At 44.4% G+C, this 15,828-nt stretch overlaps 1 long non-coding RNA gene across 1 annotated transcript; it reads left to right on the top strand.

The window, feature by feature from the left end:
- The first annotated feature begins 12,096 nt into the window (after positions 1–12,096).
- On the top strand, positions 12,097–13,498 carry LOC308697303. The gene is made up of 4 exons (XR_014030928.1): positions 12,097–12,176; positions 12,260–12,364; positions 12,466–12,524; positions 12,602–13,498. It is a non-coding gene; the product is annotated as an uncharacterized lncRNA (long non-coding RNA).
- Positions 13,499–15,828: the final 2,330 nt, after the last annotated feature.

Here is a 15,828-nt window from a genome sequence, read left to right as displayed (position 1 = left end):
CGCGCGTCATTCGGCGCTCTAGATGCGCGGCCGAGACTCGTGTGCCTCTACGAGGTTGAGTCCCATTTGCTTGTTCCCCAATTTAGTTCCTTTTCTAAAAAGAGGACTACTTTGGTTAATGAGCATTTGGTGGTCTGAGGGTTACAGTACGGAATGTCTCGCCAGGTGAAAGATCCTCACGAGCTTCCTTCTCCTCTAGCGCATCGCAAACATGCTGAGACTGTGTTCGTGGGTGGTTTATGCTTTCTTATGAGAGCATGACCACGTCGGCACGTTGTTCGCCTTGCCTGCAGGCTTGAGCGCTCAGCGTGCCGTGTGTCATCAAGGCGATGGCCACGTTCACTGTCTTGCATGCCTGGTTGACGGCCATGATCACTGTTTCACATGCCTAATCAGTGTGTTGAGACTGTGTTTGTGGGTGGTTATGTTCTCTCATGAGTGCATAACCACGTCGGCACGTTGTTCGTCTCCCCTTTCTCGTAAAGGCTTGAGCCGCTCAGCATGCCGTGTGCCGTCGAGGCTTTCGGATGGGTTTCTGGTCTTTCTCATGAGGGACCAAGCATTTCATTCGGGGCCCCAGGGGAGGGCAGATGTCGATTGCTACATCGGAGAGAGGGCTGTTATACTCTGAAAATAATGCTGAGTTCCTTCTATAATGGTGTGTTCTCATGCTGAAGATTCAGACTTGACAGCCACACTTTCCTGGGCTATTCTAAAGTGCCTGGATGTGTGTGAAAAATTTTGGCAGTATGGAAGCTTTTTGGTGCCAATATGGCAAGCCAAACATGCCTAAATCTGCAGAAGTTTTTCCTCTCTCACTACCCCTGCACTTTCACTGCACGTGGGTAGTTCTGACTCGGGGTGGAGCTGCGCTTAGTGACTGACCGTGATTAGTCACAACGCTGGCCCTCGGTCAGACGATGTCCACACTTGTGGTCCAGGAGCGCCTCAAAACCAGCCCGCTCAGAGTTGTTTCCCCCTAGCAAAAGGAAGGGAAATAACTCTGAGAGAAGCGACCAGAGTATGTGACATTCTGCTCTTCGGGAGTGCGTGTCATCACCACTCCTTCCCCCGGGAGAGGGCCGGGTGGAGAATTTTGTTTCTGTTCCGCCGCTGGTCATCCAGTCAGTGGTACCCAAAGTTTGAGCAGTCCACTTCCTCTAAGTCGCTCACGGGCCCCAGCGCTCAGATGGCAGTGAGGGCTTCGGCCTCGTCACTCTCGTCTCTCGCTGGGTGAGGCGGAAACCAGGACTCGATGCCCCCGGGCCTCGCTCCTCGTTTCCCCTCACGGTCGAGACTGGCAGTAAAATAAGACCAGTCTCCTCCGTCTGAGAGGGTCAGAATGGCAGTGTGCGCCGCCCCCGAGCTGCGCCGCTCTCGTTCCCCTCTCCCCAGCTCTCAGATAGCAGTGGCGCCACCCCGGTCACGTCACTCCTGTCTGCTGCTGGGCGGGAAGGTACGGAGACCAGCAGCCGCCCTTGGGCCTCGCTCCTCGTCTCCTCCCCTTCTCTCGCCAGGCGACAGCCCGCAGCAGAACACTCTAGGGTCTTCTCTGCCGTCTGTCCCCCGGTGGAGGCAGGTAGGTGTTGTCCAAATACACACCCAGACCCCGCTCTCGGCCGCTACAATGCCACCGGAGCCGTGTCCCTGCCTTCCGCCTCGCTGCCCCTCCGCGGGTACGCCGGCGGTGCGGGTGGGCTCGTTGCGGCAGTTTCTCGGAGCCTGGCTAGCGCTCCCGAGGCCGTCGCACTGGCTCATCCACACCTTTCGGCTCGGCTATGCAACTCAGTTTGCACACCGGCCTCCCAAGTTCAAGGGCATCCACTTTACCCATGTGCGTCCAGTGGATGCTCCTATCTTGCGGAAAGAGATCGACGCCCTGCTGGCGAAGGACGCGTTCGAGCCGGTCCCTCCAGCCGATATGAGGTCAGGGTTTTACAGCCCTTACTTCATTGTACCCAAGAAAGGCGGTGGGTTACGGCCAATCCTGGATCTGCGAGTATTGTATCGGGCCCTGCACAAGCTCCCGTTCAAGATGCTCACGCAGAAACGCATTTTCGAATGCATCCGTCCCCGGGATTGGTTTGCAGCGATCGACCTGAAGGACGCGTACTTTCATGTCTCGATTCTTCCTCGACACAGACCATTTCTTTGGTTTGCTTTCGAGGGTCGAGCATATCAGTACAAGGTCCTACCCTTCGGGCTGGCCCTGTCGCCCCGTGTCTTCACGAAAGTCGCGGAGGTGGCCATTGTTCCCATGAGAGAACAAGGCGTTCGCATTCTCAACTATCTCGACGACTGGCTCATTCTTGCTCACTCGCGAGATGTGTTGTGCGATCACAGGGACATGGTGCTCCGTCACCTCAGTCAGTTGGGGCTTCAGGTCAACTGGGAGAAGAGCAAACTCTGCCCCGTGCAGAGGATCTCTTATCTCGGTGTGAAACTGGACTCGGTCGCTCAGACTGCGCGCCTCACAGAGGAGCGCGTCCAGTCAGTGCTCACCTGTCTCAAGTCCTTTCGAGGCAGGACAGCGGTCCCACTGAAACAGTTTCAGAGGCTCCTGGGGCATATGGCAGCCGCAGCCGCAGTAACGCCGCTCGGCTTGTTGCATATGAGACCGCTCCGGCACTGGCTTCACGATCGAGTCCCGAGGTGGGCGTGGCAGAGCGGCACGTTCCGGGTCAAAGTCACCCCGCACTGTCGCCAAACCTTCACCCCTTGGTCGGATCCTGAGTTTCTACGGGCCGGAGTGCCCCTAGTCCAAGATTTCCAGGCATGCTGTGGTGTTCACAGATGCTTCTGCCAAGGGTTGGGGGGCCACGTACAAAGGGCATGCAGTCTCGGGTCTGTGGACGGGGCCCCAGCTGCATTGGCACATCAACTGCCTAGAGTTGCAAGCAGTACGCTTGGCCTTGTGTCGCCTCAAGGGGTTTCTCAGACACAAGCACGTACTGGTCCGTACGGACAGCACTGCGACCGTTGCGTACATCAACCGACAAGGTGGTCTGCGCTCCCGTCGTATGTCGCGACTCGCCTCCCACCTCCTCCAATGGAGTCAGAAGCATCTGAGGTCGCTTCGTGCCGTTCATGTCGCAGGGGAATTCAATTGTGTGGCCGACGAGCTTTCACGTCAGCCTTCCCTTCTGGGAGAATGGCGACTCCATCCCCAGGTGGTCCAGCTGATTTGGCGAATCTTCGGAGCCGCACAGGTAGACCTGTTTGCCTCTCCGGACACGACCCATTGCCAGTGGTATTACTCCCTGACCGAAGGAACTCTCGGCACGGGTGCCCTGGCACACAGCTGGCCCCGGGACTTACGCAAATATGCGTTCCCCCCAGTGAGCCTTCTTGCACAGACACTGTGCAAGGTCAGGGAGGACGAGGAGCAGGTCCTTTTGGTAGCCCCGTATTGGCCAACCCAGACTTGGTTCCCAGAACTCATGCTCCTCGCGACAGCCCCTCCTTGGCCGATTCCTCTGAGGAACGACCTTCTTTCTCAGAGACGGGGCACTCTATGGCACCCGTGTCCAGACCTCTGGAAACTCCATGTCTGGTCCCTGGACGGGATGCGGAGGTTCTAGATGGCCTGCCACAGGCAGTGGTAGATACCATCTCTTCAGCTAGAGCCCCCTCTACGAGGCGCCTCTACGCTCTGAAGTGGAACCTGTTCGTCGGCTGGTGTTCTTCCCACGGGGAGAACCCACGAACTTGCCCGATCAGAGGCGTGCTCTCCTTCCTACAACAGGGGTTGAAGGCTGTCTCCCTCTACCCTCAGAGTGTATGTTGCCGCAATAGCCGCACATCACGATGTAGTTGAAGGTAAGTCCGTGGGGAAGCACGACCTGGTCATCAGATTCCTCAAGGGTGCTAGGAGGCTAAATCCACCTCGCGACTTGCACCCTGTACCCTCTTGGGACTTAACTTTAGTGCTTAAAGCGCTCCAAAGTCCTCCTTTTGAGCCTTTGCTGACAGTCGAGCTTAAAATCCTGTCCATTAAGACAGCGCTCCTGTTAGCATTGGCTTCCTTCAAGAGGGTGGGGGATCTGCAGGCATTTTCGGTCGACGAATCGTGCCTAGAGTTCGGGCCTGGCCTTTCTCAGGTTATATTGAGACCCAGGCTCGGATATGTGCCCAAGGTTCCTACCACTCCCTTCGCGGACCAGGTAGTGAACCTGCAAGCGCTGCCCCAGGAGGAGGCAGACCCAGCCCTAGCTTTTCTCTGTCCCGTCCGGGCCCTCTGGGTTTATATAGACAGAACGCAAAGCTTTAGGACCTCAGATCAGCTCTTTGTTGTTATGGAGGCCAGCAGAAGGGGAAGGCTGTCTCCAAGCAGAGGTTAGCCCACTGGATAGTGGATGCTATCACCAGGGCTTATGAGTCCCAGGGTGAGCCCTGCCCTCCCAGGTTGCGGGCTCATTCCACTAGGAGTGTTGCCGCTTCTTGGGCTCTGGCACAAGGCGCCTCGCTAACAGACATTTGTAGAGCTGCGGGCTGGGCGACACCGAACACGTTCGCTAGGTTTTATAGCCTACGTGTGGAACCGGTTTCCTCCCGAGTACTCGCTACGGCCAGTAATTAGAGGGAATAGGTGTGTCGGCTTGCGACGCCATTCCGTGAGCGGATACGTGCGTCTTTTTGCTCCGTTGGTTACCCAACAAACGGCTAACCTTGTGAGTTCCTCCATCACCCCTCCGGTGCCAGGCGTTGCGGACCGCCCGGCACCAGGTCTGCTACCTTCAGTAAGGAGTTGCTAGTAGACTGGGTGCTTTTCCAGTGGTCCCTGCGGTGACCCATGATTGCCACGTGCAGTTCAGCCGTGTCTTCCCCTTGACAGACTCATTCTGTCGTCCCTGTTGAGTACGCTCCACACTCCTCCGGACTGGGACTACCTTCAAGGACTGCCATATGTTTCACTACCCTACGTGGTTAGTACATGTGTGTATTTGAGGGCCTTCCTCTAGGCTGCCTCAGCTTCCGCAGCGTTCCCCCCCATTATTATTTTCCTTGGGGACGGGCACGCTTTCCCAGTGTTATCCAATATCCACTGATTGGGTCTTGTGGAACAGCAGTGTGATTCCCTAGCTAGCTCCCGCAAAATTTCTGGAAACTGCTGCAGGGCTGTAGCTTAGCTGGGCGCTGGAAGGGGCCAGCACCATGGCGTTTTGGTAGGGATCCCAATTCGTCAGGGGAACTCCCCCGACGAGGCGTCGGAGTTCCCTGCTGACGAAAGGGAACGTCTCGGTTACGTATGGTAACCCTCGTTCCCTGAGTCCAGGGAACGGAGACGCCTCGTCCCGTCGCCATGTTGCTGTACCTTCGCGGAGGGCTGGACACTGTTCGGCTCCTCAGCGAAAAGCGATGATGCAATGTTTGCTTCCGGGCTTTATACCCGCGCTGGTAGGCGGGCTGCGGAATGCAAATGTTGCATGCCAATGTTCATTGGCTCGTTTTAATTCACTCGAAGGCAATTGGTCTCCCTAGCGTGATCCCAATTCGTCAGGGGAACTCCCCCGACGAGGCGTCTCCGTTCCCTGGACTCAGGGAACGAGGGTTACCATACGTAACCGAGACGTTTTGTGTCCATGTTGTTCTTTCATGCCACAGGGATAAAAGAAAGCATACAGTTTAGGCGGAAATTGTGAAAAAATGTGTGTTATTTCTGGTTTAAAGAAGTCTTGTGACCTCTGTGTTTGTCAGACAGATTCAGTACTGGGCTTAAATGAAAGCCTAAAAGGTCCCCTTTCCAACGATACCAAGCACTATATTATAGAATATTGATAATATCCCTAGCATGAGCCTAAACCAGATATACACCAGATTTCAAAAACGGAATTTATTTTAGGGGGTTAGTAACTTCATGAGCTCAAAAAAGTGATTTCGCTACCACCGCTGCACTGCTATCGTGATTTTTCTAATACTAGGGGTGTATACCTTGCCAAAAAACAATGATAGCATTTGCCCCCCCGTTGATACCGATGGACCCCCCTGGCTCATGGACTAATAATAGTTACCGAATGAACTATGCAAGTTTTCATTAAACCTTTACAAACGTCTTTTTTTTATTATAGGTTTAAGTGGAAGGAGTGCAGTGAGCATCCCCCAAAATCAAGGTGACTCAAATGTTAATTTAGGCTGTAACTATTTTTCACCATTTCTTTTATTTGGAGCCTAATTCATTAGCATCAATCAAACGTCTCTTAAAAATGAAATCTCTTGCTGTCTGTTTTTGTGTGCATGTGCAGACCTACATTGTCACCAGAGAGCAACTTTATCGGTAAGTTACATTAACTTGAAATTTTGTATCATAAATTTGTAAAGAGGTTGATTGCATAATTTGACTGGTTTCATATTGATTGTTTTATCTGTGCAGGTGAAGGACTTCTTGGGGAAATGGCCGGCTCTTCGGATTGAATCACAGGTAAAACAGACTCACTTCTCTTTTCTGCCACTCTTCACACATATTTCTATGCTTTATTTTTTATATGTATCACATTCAAATGGAACAGCAAAAGCCACAATTTACTGTGTGTAAGAACTATTAAAAGAACTATCAATTTGCATGTGACCATGTTGCTCAACAATGTATTTTAACTGAACATGTTGCATCACAAATGTGTTTTCTGTTGTAAATCGAGTATTAGTCTTTTTATATAATTATTTTTGTTTGTTTTTGGTTTTGTAGCTTTGTGCTGAGTTCCAACGCATCGCAAACGTCAACATACGGAACCAGTTCTATGCTGTGCTTGACCAACATACACCTGCACTGGTGGCCTTGTATAGGCAGAAGGCGGAAAGATATCAGAGGTGCTGCGTGACGTCTTAAAGATTTATGAACTGATATGTTTTGTCTCTTATGTTTACTGTGATGGCCAACTTATTCAAACTGAAAATTCAGTTTTGTGGTTCTTGCAGATTGTGAATCCATTTAAACGCTTTTTAATTTCAAACTTTACAGGAATCTGTAAAGCGCCTCCATAATTCAGAGAACAACCCACACAAACACGATCCACAAACCGGGTAAGACTGCGTATTGTATACTGTAAATGTTAGTTTAATCTAATACTATATGGATTTGAAATACCAAAACTGAATTTCATTAATGATGCCTGCAACTTTTCCCCCCAGAATAAATTCATCACATAACCTGGCTGTGACCACTTATCTCTTTGCAGAATTAAGGACAACTTTTACAGACGTTGACCCTGAATGTGTAAAAGGTAATCTTAAAGATTTTGTAATCATTTTAATGTCCTCTGTTTTACTTAGTTTTATTGGCATTACATTTATTTATGATTTATTCAACAGGTTGCAAGACGTATTTTGAGACTTTGCGGAGGAAGTATTCTTTGGCTCAGCCTGAAAAGGCCCAGAAAAGAAACACTATGAAGAACACTGCAAAGAACCGTCAAAGAAAGAGACGGGTAAGTTAAGAAACTGGTTAAGCAGTTTTTTGTTTTTTTCTTCAGAATGTAACTGTCCTCCTCTCTGTTTTAGTGATTACATTACTGTTATGTTTTGCAGATGCTGGAGACCATGTCCAGTGTTGTACAAACCAACACAGAAAGGGAACTCTGGAAGTCTGCAACAATAGAACTGATGTCTGATGAAGATGCTATTGTTGATGGAAGGCCAGTGTGGATGCTGAGGTCTCCACCAAACAGAACCACAGAGTTATCTGCTCTCTGCCAGGCACTACAAACCAGACTAGAGGCTGACCCACGCTACGTCACACCACCAGTGCATCATGGCAGTTTGAAAAATGAATATTTACATATATACACTTTAATTTCTATATTTATTTAATGATCTCGTTTTATATTGTATACTTTGTATATTTGTTCCTTTTTGATGTGCATGTTGCTTATCTCCACGTTTTGTATTTTTTTCCTTTACACCTTTGTTCACATTTCTTTTTCCCCATTCATTTTAATGTATGTTTATAATGTTCTTTGGAATGTTCATGTTATATTTGTTTTTGTTCCTTTACATTTTCATCCCCTCAAATATTTTTGTTCCCCCATTCCTTTTTAATGCTTGTTTATAATGCTCTTTGTAATGTTTTATTTACCTTAATAAAAATGTCAGACTTTCTCATTGTTCTTTGTGTGTGTTTTTTAAATTATATTTGAATGTATTAAAATTGGGGGAAGGGGGGGTTTAGTGTATACTGAGCAATATCTGCATAGCTGGTCTATAACCAATCAAATCACTGTGCGATAAGGCCTAGGGTGGGCTATGTTCTAAAAGTAACCAATCAAATCACTTTCCTGGGTTTTCAATGTGTCCTGTCCTCCAATAGTGGTCTGGGTAATGGGAGTGGTTTTAAAAGAAAAGGACCAATAGGGGGGAAGGCCAAAAGGTGCACAAAGGTGTGAAAATGTTCTCTTGAAAAAACCTTTGATGGGATTACTTGCCATGGCAACAAATGGCTGTAGCACGGAAGTATACGTCCACAACATACATCCGATTTGGTATCATTTCGGATGTATACGGATATATACAGACCCATGGAATTTGAGCTATCCGGCCAGTATACTCCTGGATTCTTCCGAATTCCAGCAGTGTATACAGGAGTATACTGGTCCGGATACACCTCTTTTCATGCAGTGATACATGTTAAAAACAGTGTAAAATGTGCTGTATTGCTGTACTCATCGACAATAAAGGCCAATGTCATGTTACTGGTGGTTGTATGGAACAGGCAGGGCCGGATTAACCATTAGGGCAACTGGGCACTTGCCCAGGGGCCCATGAGATCTAGGGGGCCCTGACAGGTAGGAAATTCACAGACATTTAATAAAGTTATCAAACTCTTTTCAGTCTTCACTGCATAAAGTGCATCTACGCGGGTTCACGCAGACTTTCCTCCCTCCCCGCTGAACGCCAGCGATTACTAATTCGTGAAATGCACTCCCGCTGGTTGAGCGCGGTAAAGTTCGTTTCAGGTTCGATATTAGCCGGACATTTGTTCTATAGGGTCGGTAGTCTAACAAAGATATCAATAGCAAGATTAGTTTTAACATTATGTGACCATTGTGTATCGACATAATGAAATATTCGTTCAAAATCAGTCATGCATTAATGCTGCATAATTATACCTGAGAATGCTTTGACGCGTTTCCACAGCGCTCAATGCTTAATGGAACGTCTGCCAATTCCACCAACTGCGATAAACGTAGCCTAGTCTATAATTTGTATTATTTAAAATTACTTTTAACATTTACAAACAGACGTTTTCAAATCCCAAAGCTTGCAGAAGGTTCCTAATGACAATACTGACTTAGGCTACAGCTTTCCTGGTAGCCTTGAGTAAATTAACATGTCTAAGAAAATGATTCATAAAACGTATAAATATCAGTTGAGCCTATGTTTACTTTCGTCACTGACACAGACGAAAATGAAAAGACTATCAGTCAAAGTTCAGCTTTAGGAGGGGTAGAAATAGGCCAGGATAAGAATACTGAGAGAATAAGAAATATGAAGATGAGGAGAGAGCAGGTATTGACAAATAATCTAATGACAAGGTTTTAAAGCTAGCCTATTTCTTATAATTTTTTGGCCTTCAAAAGTCCTAAATTGCACATTATGTAGGTCAGAGAAATCCAAATTTTCTCGGGGGAGCATGCCCCCGAACCCTCCTAACTACGGGGGGCCTTGAGTTTTGTTGCCCAGGGCACAGGAAATTGTTAATCCGGCCCTGGGAATAGGCTACTATTTTACAAAGGTTTAGAGAAAATAAAAAAGTTAATATTACTCATAAATAAAAACAGTTAATATTACTCATAAATATTGTTTTTTAAACGTTTAAATGTTAAATTATTTCTACTCAATTTTATTTGTTAATGTACCAGATGCAGTTACTCAGATTTACTTAATTTTTTACTTGCATTTACTCAATTCATACAGTATATTTAATTGATTTCACAGCTTTAAAATTTACTAATTTTTTTTTTTTGTGTAAAAATGTTTCAACAAAAAAATTTAGTAAATAATAGTTAAACTTTTTACAGTGTAATGACAGGAATGTTTGATTTTTTTTGTCTGACAGAAACACTTTCAAAAGCACTACAGTAAAAAGATTTTAAACAACTATAGCCCTGATTTTAACCAAATATTTCAAGTCAAGTCATCTTCATTTATATAGCGCTTTTAACAATGTAGATTGTCTCAAAGCAGCTTTACAGAGATAAGCGTATAATTTAAGGTAACAGAGATTGTTTCGGCTTTACAGCAGAGTTAAGTTATTTCCATCTAAAGTTAGTTTTAATTGATTTGCTTCCGTCGCAATGATCATTTGTTATTAAATTAGGGGCCGCTAAGACGACACCATTCTCTCTACACAGACTTTAAACGCGAACCTGTGAGAAACGCTGATGGCGTTCACATGAGCATTTAGAATGGGTTCTATAGTTATGTGCGTTTGAATATACGCAGGTTTGGAATTCCCTACAAGCCAAGCCTAAATAAAATACTTGTCTTTCCTTATAAATTTTGATAAGGAATTTTATTTTATTTGTTGCTTAGGGGTAGAACCGCGAGACAAATTTTCCCGACAACGCCTTATCTGTAGAGTGGTAGTGGGATCCTCCATAGGGAGAGACTAGTTGGCACTTCAGCACTGCGTTGTCATCGGTCCAGGCGAAGGTCCTTCGTCCGATCTGGATACGGCCTGGATCCGGCAGGCTGCAGGAAAACCTCGGGATAAACACAGACACTAAAATTAGCGTAGATGCCATTCTTCTCATGATGTAACGAGTACATCAGGATTTTTGGGAAGTGTTCCCGGTTCCGGCTGACCTACTATATGCAGCCTAACATTAAATTATAGAAGTCTATAATGTATTATGTGAAAGCTAGGTCAAAGAGATGTGTCTTTAATCTGGCTTTGAACTGACAGAGTGTGTCTGCTTCCCGGACAATGGTAGGAAGACTGTTCCAGAGTTTTGGTGCTAAATAGGAAAAGGATCTACCGCCAGCAGTCGATTTTGATATTCTAGGTATTATCAACTGGCCGGAATTTTGAGATCGCAATAGACGTGAAGGACTATAATGCGTTAGGAGCTCGCTCAAGTACTGCGGAGCTAAACCATTCAGTGCTTTGTAAGTAATCAGCAATATTTTAAAATTGATGCGATGTTTAATAGGGAGCCAGTGCAGTGTTGACAGAACCAGGCTAATATGGTCATACTTCCTGGTTCTGGTAAGAACTCGAGCTGCTGCGTTTTGAACCAGCTGTAGTTTGTTTATTAAGCGTGAAGGGCAACCACCCAGTAGAGCATTACAATAATCTAGCCTTGAGGTCATGAACGCATGAACTAATTGTTCCGCATTTGTCAATGAGAGCATATGGCGTAATTTAGATATATTTTTAAGATGGAAAAATGCAGTTTTACAGATACTAGACACGTGACTTTCAAAAGAAAGATTGGTATCAAAGAGCACACCCAGGTTCATAACCGACGACGAAGACTTAACAGAGCAGCCATCAAGTGTTAGACAGTATTCTAGATTATTACGTGAGGAAGTTTTTTGTCCAATAATTAGAAACTCTGTTTTTTCAGAATTTAGAAGTAGGAAATTACAAGTCATCCAATTTTTTATATCCGCTATGCATTCCGTTAATTTTGTGAATTGATAAGTTTCGTTAGGTTTTGAAGAAATATAGAGCTGAGTATCATCGGCATAACAGTGAAAGCTAATGCCATGTTTCCTAATGATATCTCCTAAGGGTAGCATGTACAGAGTGAACAGCAGCGGTCCTAGTACTGAGCCTTGTGGTACGCCATACTGAACTTGTGATCGATGAGACATCTCATCATTTACTGCTACAAACTGATAACGGTCAGATAAGTATGATTTAAACCATGCTAGTGCATTTCCCGTAATGCCAACATAATGTTCTAATCTATTTAAAAGAACGTTGTGGTCGATGGTGTCAAATGCAGCACAAAGATCGAGTAACACTAATAGAGAGTAGTAGACGGTTGCATATGTGGCAGGAAGGGCGTTTCTGTTTTCATCATTGAGATTGATGGCCATTCTAGCCTATCATTGGTGCCCTTGGGCTTTAAAACAGCAACGCATCTGCCGTTCATCAGGCGTTACGTTTTGACTCGTTGCGTCATTAACGCGCTCCGTCGCTGCTGCTGGGAACCCGGATGCGATTACCTGAGGCGGTAAGATGAATGCGCTGCTAGTTGTTTTTAGCTCACGAAATGTATTCAGGTTAAGGAGTGCGTTCTTTTAATGTATCTTTTAGAGACACCGCTTTGCTTGGAGAGCGTGTGCTATTGTCTTCCGTGACATGAGATTGTTATTGTTTGCATGCATTGGATGCGTGGGCTGGATATGGACACTGGAAAAGGTAGGGAGAGTTTGATACCCTCGCTAATCGTGCTCTGTATAAAATGTGTGTTTTGATGTGTTAGTTTGTAGTTAAAAACGTGTTTTAATCCATATCCTCAGTTATAAAAACCTGAGTTTCCCTCCAGAGAAAGCTACGCTTAAATTGTCCTCGACGATCGGTATGTATATTCATTGTACGTGCATGCATTAAGTTAGAGAACTTATCTAGCAGAGTAACAGTCTATGTTGTTTATAGGGCCCTGGTTATAGACCCGTAAAGAGCTATAACTTCATTCCAGTCGGGGTGCTCCGTGTTTCTTTACGGCCGCAGTGCTGTCCTGTTTCGAACCTGTTTCAATCCTGTTCACAACAATCAACCGACTCAACTACAACTCGGAATTGCGGCTGATTGTTTATTTTGATTTGTTTTTTTTACGTAGCTGGTTGCCTAACCGATATTAACTACCAGGACTCTCATCCATTTGATTCCTCTGTTTTCTTTTCACTTGTATTTGATTTTGTTTCTAAAGATTGAATTGTTTATTTTCTTATTATTTTCTGGAATAGTTTCTTTTTTTTATCTTGCTTTATTTTCTGCCAAATTGTTCAACAAACTGAAGTTTTGTTCCTTTATTGATATCTTTGTATATTTGGCCGCCATTGACATTGAGGTTTAGCCAATTGTTTATTATATCTGGTCTCTTTTGGGCATTAATAATCTTCCCAGCCATCAAGGTTATTTTCCATATTTGATTTATTTCTATAGCTGATCACATTCATATTGGTTTATTTTTCATATTTGTTTATTTTCATATTTTATTATTTTTCATATTTGATTTATTTATTGTATCTCTTGTGTGTTGTCAGGGCCTGAGCACCAGGGGCAGAGGATTCCTATTGGGTGATGGTGTCTTCCTCACAGTGTGCAGTGTTTGGTATTTACACCTGTGTGAGTGAGTGTGTGCGCACAGTGAATTGCAGTGGTCCTGCATCTGCGGGTGGCTTGCTACGACCCTCTGCCTCTGCGCTTTTCGTTCCTGCCTTGACCGGGTCCTAACCCTATAAGGGTTGCCACATTTGAACAGTGCCTTATATCCTTTATGCTCCTTTTATAAAAAAAAGGTTGTTAATAAAACATATTTTTGTATGATGACCCATGCCTCTGCCTCTATTTGGAGATACGAACCGGTGTATGCCTTTAGTTGGGGCTTAATCTAATTCTTTGGGCAAATTTCCCAGAGTGGCGTAGTCGGTGTGCAAATGTTACTATCTTGTTAATTATAATCCTTTGAGAAACCCCTCTTACCGCCCTCGTGTTACACGCCACATTGCATAGTTATAATTTTGTCCCTGATATTATCAATCTTATAAGTAAAGAAGTTCATAAAGTCATTACTGCTGTGTTGCTTGGAAACTTCGGTGCTTGAAGCTTTATTTTTCGTTAGTTTAGCCACCGTTTCAAATAAATACCTACATGTAGGATTTTGTTTATTTTCTTCTAATAGGGTTGAAAAATAAGCAGATCTAGCAGCTTTTAAAGCCTCTCTGTAAGTAATTGAGCTCTCCTTCCATGAAATGCGAAATACCTCTAGTTTTGTTTTCTTCCAGTTGCGCTCCATTTTTCTGGCTGCTCTCTTAAGGGCCCGAGTGTGCTCGTTGTACCACGGCGTTGGACTATTTTTTTTAATCTTCTTTAAGCGCAACAAAGCAACTGTGTCTAAAGTGCTGGAAAAGAGAGAGTTAAACGTTTCTGTTGTAATATCTAGTTCTTCTAAGCTATCTGAGATGCTGAGATGATGAAACTTATTAGGAAGATTATTAATAAAGCAATCTTTAGTAGCAGAAGTGATAGGTCTATATTTGTAACACAGAGTCGGCTTTGCAGCCTTGGCTAAATGCAAATTACACGAGACTAGGTAATGATCTGAGATGTCATCGCTCTGCTGCAGAATTTCAACGGCATCCACATCTATTCCGTGTGATAATATTAGATCTAGAGTATACGACGATGAGTAGGTCCTGACACGTGTTGTCTAACTCCAATTGAATTTACAATGTCTTTAAATGCCAATCCCAATGCATCTTTTTCATTATCGATGTGTATATTAAAATCACCAACAATTAGTACTTTATCTGCAGTCAATATTAATTCTGATAGAAAGTCCGCAAATTCTTTGATAAAGTCTGTATGGTGCCCTGGTGGCCTGTATACAGTAGCCAGCACAAATCTCAAACGTGATTTATCGTTTACACTATATATTTTTACATTAAGCACCAATGCTTCAAAAGAATTATATTTAAAACTTGATTTCTTAGTGGTTTTGAAACTATTACTATAAATTACAGCAACACCACCCCCTTTGCGTTTCAGACGAGGCTCATGTTTATAACAGTAATCTTGCGGGGTTGATTCATTTAAAGTAATGTAATCGTTTGGTTTTTAGCCAGGTTTCTGTCAAACACAGCACATCTAGGTTATTATCTGAAATCATATCGTTAACAACGAGTGCTTTTAAAGTAAGCGATCGAATATTCAGCAACCCAAGCTTTAGCATTTGCTCATCTGTATTATAGCTGTTTTTTATTTGTTGAACATCAATTAAATTTTTAACCTTAGTTGGGTTTAAACGTTTTTTGGATTTCCAAATTCGGGGAACAGACACAGTCTCTATATGATGATAGCTACAGTGTTGTTTTCGTCAACGATGACGATAACGAAATGATTTCGTTGACGCACCTTTTTTTTATGACGATAACGCGACGATGACTGGCTAAAAATGGCTCTAAGGTGACTAAAAGGTCTGTGTACTTTTTGATCATTTCATTTCCTGTTTGGAATGGAATAACGAGAACTGAAAACAAGCTCGTTTATTCGTTTTTTAGTTTAGTTTAAAAAACGAAAAATGAGATTTTGGCTCTATTTTTCATTTTTCGTTAGTGGTTTACAAATCGGTTTATGGGCTTGAAATTTCATTTACACACGTGGGCGGCGCTGAAACGCCCCTTTCATCTGATTGGTCAAACCGTTCCGCCTTCAGTAAGCTACGAGCTTTTCTTTCTGTACAGGCAGAATAAGAGTCAGTACGAGTGCGGCACGGACAAATCATACACTATAATAAAATAATGTCTGAAACGACCACTCACTGTTAAATACGCACAGTATTAAGCAGAATATGTTGCTGCTCACGTAATTCGTGCTGCTGCGACTTGCAAGCGACCCCAATAATAGCCACAGTAGGCTATAGGCTATGACAGATTATTTTAGCATGATATATTTCCAATTGATAAATACAGTGCAAAATAGTCCCGTCACTTTGGATAAAAGGGAAGTGGAAATAAAAAAATAAAAAAAATAAAATAGGCATGATGTCTGTAACATGTCCGTAAATGACCTACCCATAACTGTTACATTAGAGTTAGTTATAACACAGTTACAGTATAAAAAATATGTCTAAACTTCCCATAAAACATGAAAACGCAACA

The sequence above is a fragment of the Scardinius erythrophthalmus genome, assembly GCF_964197995.2.
Source record: "Scardinius erythrophthalmus genome assembly, chromosome: 10".
NCBI classification, from domain to species: Eukaryota; Metazoa; Chordata; class Actinopteri; order Cypriniformes; family Leuciscidae; genus Scardinius; species Scardinius erythrophthalmus.
This window is presented reverse-complemented; position numbering and strand designations above follow the sequence as displayed.